We start from the raw sequence: 7914 nt of genomic DNA, 5'->3' as shown, positions 1-7914 counted from the left end.
ATAGAAACTGGCATTGCTTTAGTAATGGTAACATTATAAAACACAGGGTGACGTAACAAAGAAATGTTTGGAGCCAGGCTGGGCCATCTGAATCCCAGCTCTCCTGCATACCGCTGTACAACCCTGGGCAAGTCACACAGCATCAGTCTGTTTCCTTGTCTATAAAATAGGACAACATAAGTTTAACTTCACAAAGTTGTTCAAAGGATTAGTTAATGTAGAAAATAGGCACATCAAGTATTGAAGAAATGATAGCTATTAGTATTAGTGATGATATCACACTCCATTTCAAGATTGCTGCTAAGTCAGAGAATGAGTTCTATAGAATTTAAATATGGCTTCAAGTCCACATTTTATGCAAGTTCCCCATTTTTCAACATATATCAAATTTTCAACATGTGCAGTGTTTTTTCTATCAGCAAGCCTTCTTCCAGTGGATCTGAGCCTGTGAATGCTGCCCATTCTGAAATGCATGAGAATGGCACCCTTGTTTCTCACATTGATTTTGATTATTTTTACTTCAGTCACCAACTAGAGTATGGTACAATATTAAACAAGTTTAAAAATACTTTACACACATCACTGCCCTCTAGTGACTAGAATTAATTCTTTCAAGTAATCCATTAACTGATTCCCTTAATGTAAAAAAACTAAAATAAAAATCTATTCACTGATCTACTAGGAGAAAAAACCTTTTTCCAGGAAATGTGGGTTGAACCAACCAATTACACTTGATCTTACTTTCCTGATCAAAGCATCTAGCTATGGTCAGAGCCATTCAGGTGGGCCACATGCATGTTCTGTTACAGATTGTCTTAAAAGGGTTAGCCGTGTTGAGGATGACCATTGAATACTAACACAGTAGGCACATTTTCTCTTTAATGCCCCCCAACTCTGAAGAACTTGGCCTCCACGGTGTTCCTTATACTTTTTATTTCTTATAAAATTTTTATAATATGTATATAGTATTTACATACAGGAGGGAACCCACATTATCAAGGAAGGGAGAAAATAATCTAGATTGCTAAAATAGAAATTTTTCACTCAAGAGCTATTCCAGATTTAAAATACCAAGAGATTGGTTGACATCCTGAAAGACTGGATGTCACCTGCGGGCCAGTTAGCTTTAAACTCAGGAAAACCTCTAATCTCATTCACAGGGGAGAAGAAACAATAGTAGTAGCTACTGTTTACAGGCTAGGCCTTGTGCTTTGCTATTTGTATCTACAACAATCCTGTGGTAGGTGTTATTAGCCCCATTTTATAGATTAGACCAAGAGTTTACATAACTGAGTTTAAATCTTTCTCTTATAACAAGAAACCATCTGAGAGGCATGTACCACTTGAAGGTTAAGCAAGATGCCATCTTGGTATAAACAGTAACAAATTACAAAACACTCTGACCCAGAAACTACTGAATAACAGTATCTAAGAATATTTATTGGTAAAAGAAAGGTGTTCAAAAATGACCCAACTTCTATTCTAATTGCCGTCAAAAATTAAATGCTGCCTAGCTAAAAATTCACTGAGAAATTTATTCTATACAGCTATAGGTAAGTTTGTGTTATCAAAATGCAAATTTAACTTGGTTTGAAATCCTTAAATTAGAACCTTGAGCTAAATGATAACTTTCCCCCTATTTTTTTTCAAATTTACAAACTTAGATGATAGACTCGTTTGTATGAAGCATAAGGCCAAATTAGAAAGTGGACATATGGACACCTCGCTACCTGCTGCCCTCCCCCACTGTGGGCTGCTGGGTCTGCTGGCCACTCCTTGTTGAAGAGCAGCAATCTGTTTTCCTCAGAGGCTCTTCAATAACCGTAACACTGATGCCTGAACTTGCATCTTTAAACACATATTTCAGGGGTTGGGAGCTTCTGGGACCATAACTTTAACGCAGCCTTCCATAACAGTCTTTTCACTTTCTTTTACAAAGCATGACACAGCAATAACAGCAATGAATTGCTTCAGCCTTTTCACTTCTGCAGAAGCTACAACTTCTCCAACATATAAAGGGGCTGGAAAGTGAATTTCCTGGGAAATAAATACATAGCCTGGGCCTGGCATTTTAGTCCCAGGAGAGCTGAAATAAGTCCCTTGATCAAAACTCCATGCACAATTGTCTTTCCAAACTTGGTGTGTTTTGAAAAATCTTCATTTAAATGCAAAGGATTGACATCCCCTGTTAGTTCTGAGAAGGCAACCCTTTGTGTGAAGGCTCTGCTGAATTCAGCCCGGTCTCCAACTTGGATGCGCATATGCTGAAAGTGCTGCCTGCTTACAACTGGTTGTTTCAGGCAGATTCTCCTCTGAAGGCTACACCACCAAAGACAATGGCTGGAAATAATGGAGAACATCTTCGGCACCCTCAAATTCCATCAACAGGAGTACTGAGCCTGTTTCAGTCATCAAGCATTATGCTGGCACCAAAAGATAGTTTTGAGAGCAGAGGAATGTCTCTGAAATTGAAGACTATTCAATCCAATACTAGTTCCCTACTATTACCAGATAATGCAAGGAGAAATGGAGAAACCTGAATCACTCTGAAGACACATTTCTTGCTTTTATACTATAAAGGTTCTCAACCTGTGGGTCACGACCATCAGAAAACACATATAGCATATCAGATATTTACATTACGATTCATAACAGTAGCAAAATTACAGTTATGAAGTAGCAACGAAAATAATTTTATGGTTGGGGGTCACCACAACATGAGGAACTGTATTAAAGGGTTGCGGCATTAGGAAGGTTGAGAACCACTGCAAGTTTATAGGCTCCTAACAGGTTCAAAGAGCTCCACAATCTGACAACAGCACTCCCCAAACAGGTCCTTCAGGGCTGAAATAACTAGCTGTTAGAACTGTGCAGCATTCAGTCCAACCCCATGTTCTTGAAATTCTAGGCAGACTTTCATGTAGTGGTGCTCAGAGGGATTTTTGTAAACTATTCTCTCATATGTGGCAGCTGGGGCTGGCATCTTTTCCAATCCTGATTGCACCTGAAGCCCAGCGCACGCACTCTGTACCCCAGGTCCTCCTGGGCCCTCGCAGCCAACCACCACTTCCTCAGCTGGCTGCGTTGCACAGAGGCCCCGGGGGCGGGGGGGGGCTCCAGTTCTCGCCCACTACCCGCCCGTCCTGGGCAGAGGTGGAGAGGTACTTCCTGTTTTTTAATTTTATATAAATAGAAATACCGTGTATGTATCCTTCTGTATCTGGCTCATTTCCCTTACAATAATATTTCTGAGGTTCAACTTTGTATGTAGCATTAGTTCATCATTTTCAGTGTTGAGTAACAGCATTCCATTCTATGAATTTACAAGAAATTATTTATCCATCCTACTGCTGATGCACATTTGGGTCATTTCCAGTTTGGGACAATTAGGAGAAATGTTATTATAAACATCTTTTATTGTCCAGCCTGCGTTGCTCAATAGTTGAGCATTGACCTATGAACCAGGAGGTCAGGGTTCAATTCCTGGGCAGGGCTCAGTCCCCAGTGTGGGGCATGCAGGAGGCAGCCAATCAATGATTCTCTCTCGTTGAAGTTTCTGTCTCTCTCTTCCTCTCCCTTTCTCTCTGAAATCAATAAAAATATATTTTAAAAAATAAACTTTTTTTTGTCTCCTGATGCACATATGCTCACATAGAGTACATATATAGGAGTGGAATTGCTGGTTCATAGAGCATGTGTTTTTGCAACCTTATTAGATACTACCAAACTGTCTACCAAAGTTTTACCACCTGCCACTTCTGCCATCAGTGTTCCTGTTGTTCCACCTCCACAAAAACACGTAGTATTGTCAATAAAGTTTTAAAATTTTTGCTTAAGGTTTGTTAATGTAAGAAACATTCAAACCTATGAACAATTTTTTGTGAGTTTATTTGTGTTAGGGGCGCTGGAGGAATGCACGAGGCCAAAGTGGTAAGGGTTTATAAATTTATTAGGTCATCTGGATACCAGATGGGTTGATCCCAAAAATGGCGCCAGCACCCAGGGATGAGGAGTCAGAGATTATAAAGGACTCTAGGCAGGCTTTTGGTGGGTGGAGAATTCTCTGGGCAAGTCCAGATCCTAGGAAGGTCCTGAGGAGAAGGATAATGGTCTTCTTAGCAAGTGGAATGTGGTCTAAGCAAAAGGGAATGTCTGCTGTGAAGTGGTCTAAAGGTCAGTTCCCAGGGGAGGGGATATAGATTTAATTATTTGATCAGACCTAACATTCCAGCCTTTTTGTTTTATGGAATAGGGACGAAGATCCTATCTTCCGTAGTTACTTCCTGCTGAGGGGGGATGTTGAGATCATAGGGGGTGGACTTTGTCGTTGGCTGGAACACTGTATAGATAACTCATGGTTGGAGCGAGAGGTTGCAGCAGCATGATTTCCCTGAGAGACTGGTTGGTGAAGGCTCAAAAATGGTCCTGAAGGAAAGATTAAAAAATAGCGCCAAATACCGGTACATGGGCCAAAAATGAGAATGAGGAACAGGAATGTTAATGGTTCTATGAAGGGAAGTAGCCAGGTATACCAATTTACATTCTTTAGCCAGTAGTCCTATGAATTTGATTGACGTTCTCTAATCTTTGCAGCCCTTTCTGTTAATTTTTGGGCAGCATCTCTGACAAGGCCAGATTGATTGACATAAAAACAACCTTCTTCTTTCAGAACAGAAAGAGGCATAGATCCCCTTTCTTCACCTTTAGGAGGTCTAGCTAGTCCTTCCAATTATGAAGGGTGACAGCTGCTAGCGAGTCTATCTGATCCTGAATTTGAACTAAACTTTTGGCAATGTCATTTAGGGTTTCTTGTAGATCCTGAGACAGGATTTCAAAATATGATAGAGCAGTGGTTAAGCCCCCACTATGTGCTTGTTCTAACCCCTGCTGTGATGCCCAGGGTTATGAGAAGAGGGATTATCTGGAATGCCCTTTTGTGTCACATATGATAGTTACGGGGACAGGTAAAGACTGATTAAGGGAGGCTACATTTACATTGGGTGAAAGATAGAAGAGAGTACAGGTTCCTGTCTAGTTGGTCGGAGACAGATATATGTGTTTTCCCCACAGAGGAAGAAAAATCCCTGGTCATGAAAACAAGCTGAAATATGTAGAGAGAAGAGGTGGACTAATGGGTATGAGGTTCCTTTTCCCAGTTCCATGTTCCAAGCTGAAAGGGTAGTCACCATGGTACTACCTATAAGGGGTGACAGATGAGTAGTTGAGATTCTACTGCAGTGAAAGTAGGCAGGAACACTAGTGCAGTGGGCTGTTATCCAAGGGAAAAGCAAAAGGGAAAAAAAGGAGCAGTTGAAGCCTCAGGCCTGAATGGTTGGATAAGAAGTAAAACAGATTGGTTGTAGGAAACAACCAATGGCTTCGGGGGAGACCCGGTAGTCAACGCTTTGGGACCAATGGCAGTTCAGTAGTTGTAGGTTAACTGGTGTTGCAAGTTGATGATGGGAGATGGCCTGTAGTTATATTGCCCTGTAACTGTGAAAAGCATAAAGGGGCTTAGACAATTAGTGGGGTGTGGAGAGTGATAGACACTGTGATGGGGATAGAGGTTGGAGTTCTCTTATTAAAAACTAGTAGCCCGGTGCACAAAATTTGTGCACATTAAAAGGGAATTAATTGCACTAACCGGTTTTGCTCAGTGGATAGAGCATCAGCCTGTGGACTCAAGGGTCCCAGGTTCAATTCCAGTCAAGGGCATGTACCTTGCTTGCAGGCACATTCCCAGTAGGGAGTGTGCAGGAGACAGCTGATCGATGTTTCTCTCTCATCAATGTTTCTAATTCTCTATCCCTCTCCCTTCCTCTCTGTAAAAAATCAATAAAATATATATTTTTAAATAGGGAATTAATTAGCAGAGATATTTTAATATTGCTATTTACCCTTTCTCTATAATAGAAGTGTGAGAGATGAAACGAAATTAGTAAAATGTATATGAAAATAATATATACATTTATTAATAAGTAAACAGTAACAAAAGGATATAACAACAACAGAGGCATGATATGAAAACGACAAAAACATGATATGAAAACAAAAACATGATATAAAAACAACAGTGATGCAAACAATGACTGATAAAGTGATTAAACTTATTCTAATATCTCCCTGTATACCACATTAAGAGTGAAAACACTTTCAGAGTGCTTGACTAATTAATTTCCCTTGTGGTGAAGTACTTAGAACTTTGCTCTTCAAACTCGAGAGAAAGCAACATATAACTGACCATGTGCAAAAACGGGTTCAGGTAGGAATATGCCTACTTTGTCTAGAGTTTGTCCTTGTGATTTATTTATTTATTTATTTATTTTTATTTTTTAAATATATTTTATTGATTTTTTACAGAGAGGAAGGGAGAGAGATAGAGAGTCAGAAACATTGATGAGAGAGAAACATCGATCAGCTGCCTCCTGCACACCCCCTACTGGGGATGTGCCCACAACCCAGGTACATGCCCTTGACCAGAATCGAACCTGGGACCTTTCAGTTTGCAGGCCGATGCTCTATCCACTGAGCCAAATCGGTTTTGGCTCCTTGTGATTTATTTATTTATTTATTTATTTATTTATTTATTTATTTATTTTTTTAAGAAATTGTTTTTTTTTTATATATATATATTTTAAATATTTTATTGATTTTTTACAGAGAGGAAGGGAGAGGAATAGAAAGTTAATAACATTGATGAGAGAGAAACATCGATCAGCTGCCACCTGCACACCCCCCATTGGGGATGTGCCCGCAACCAAGGTACATGCCCTTGACTGGAATCGAACCTGGGACCCTTCAGTCCGCAGGCTGACGCTCTATCCACTGAGCCAAACCGGTCAGGGCCCTTGTGATTTATTAATAGTCATCACAATGCTGGCATCATGGGAAACCGTCATCAAACCAATTTAAATGGGAGGCCAGTGTCAGATGGGGACAAATTAATTCTTGGAATCAGAACAGCCTCTCCCTCTCCAGATCCTGTTATTACTTCAGCTTTGATAATGTTAGGTCATAATCTTTTGATAATAAATCTGGTACCATTACAAAGACCCCATTTACTATTGAGATTTCTCAATAGCATGATGATTGCACCCACTTTCAATTTTAATTTATGACACGGCATTCCCGAAGGAGTAATACTATTAAGAAATTCGATGGGAAAATTTTCCTTTTCAGCATCATTTGTGGAATCAATGGAATCATCACTCAAATATGTGTGAAAATCTCCATCGAGTATATATCCAAATTTTCTTCATTTAATTTTTGAACATGCTCATTTTTTGGACAAAGAATTACATGTTTAGATATATTTTTAATATTATCTATAGCAGTGGTTCTCAACCTTGGCTGCACATTAGAATCACCTGGGAATCTTTTAAAAATTCTGATTCCTGGGCCTCATCCACCAGAAATTGTATCTTTGTTATGGGGTGGAGCCACAACATTAGTAACAAAGAAACAGAATTAAAACTTTATTGTGGGGAGCCGCTACAGTGTTTTGAACAGGTTCAAGCCTTGGACTGATGAGAGGGCACAGTCCTCTCATTGCCATGTGCAAGTCCCAGCTTGGAGGGCAGGGTCCTCCCAGAACAATTATAGCCAACAGCTGTAGTTGTAAGCTTGAACCTATGGTCCGAACACGTGGCCCCACGTGCCTGAGTGATGTAGGCTTGGTAGAGTTCAGGTGCATGTAGTTGAGTAGGATTGAAACCCAGGAGAATGTTGTAAACATCTTGGTCATGCCCTTACTTTGCCTCGTAGCTTCTGCTATAAAATAAAGGCATGGCTGTGGGCATGGTCGCTGTCTCTCAGAGAAGCAACATCCCACTGAGACCCAGTTTTCATTCTCTTGTCTGTCTTTTCTAAGCCTTTCAGCCAACCCCACTCAGGTTCACCCTTGGCTGTGCTGGC

General features: G+C 40.3%; 2 pseudogenes; both read right to left on the bottom strand.

The window, feature by feature from the left end:
- Positions 1–1618: 1618 nt before the first annotated feature.
- LOC118653762 lies at positions 1619–2360 on the bottom strand (annotated as a pseudogene).
- Positions 2361–2398: 38 nt separating this feature from the next.
- LOC118653293 lies at positions 2399–3004 on the bottom strand (annotated as a pseudogene).
- Positions 3005–7914: the final 4910 nt, after the last annotated feature.

Source organism: Myotis myotis, unplaced genomic scaffold, assembly GCF_014108235.1.
Source record: "Myotis myotis isolate mMyoMyo1 unplaced genomic scaffold, mMyoMyo1.p scaffold_m19_p_4, whole genome shotgun sequence".
Taxonomy (NCBI): Eukaryota; Metazoa; Chordata; class Mammalia; order Chiroptera; family Vespertilionidae; genus Myotis; species Myotis myotis.
This window is presented reverse-complemented; position numbering and strand designations above follow the sequence as displayed.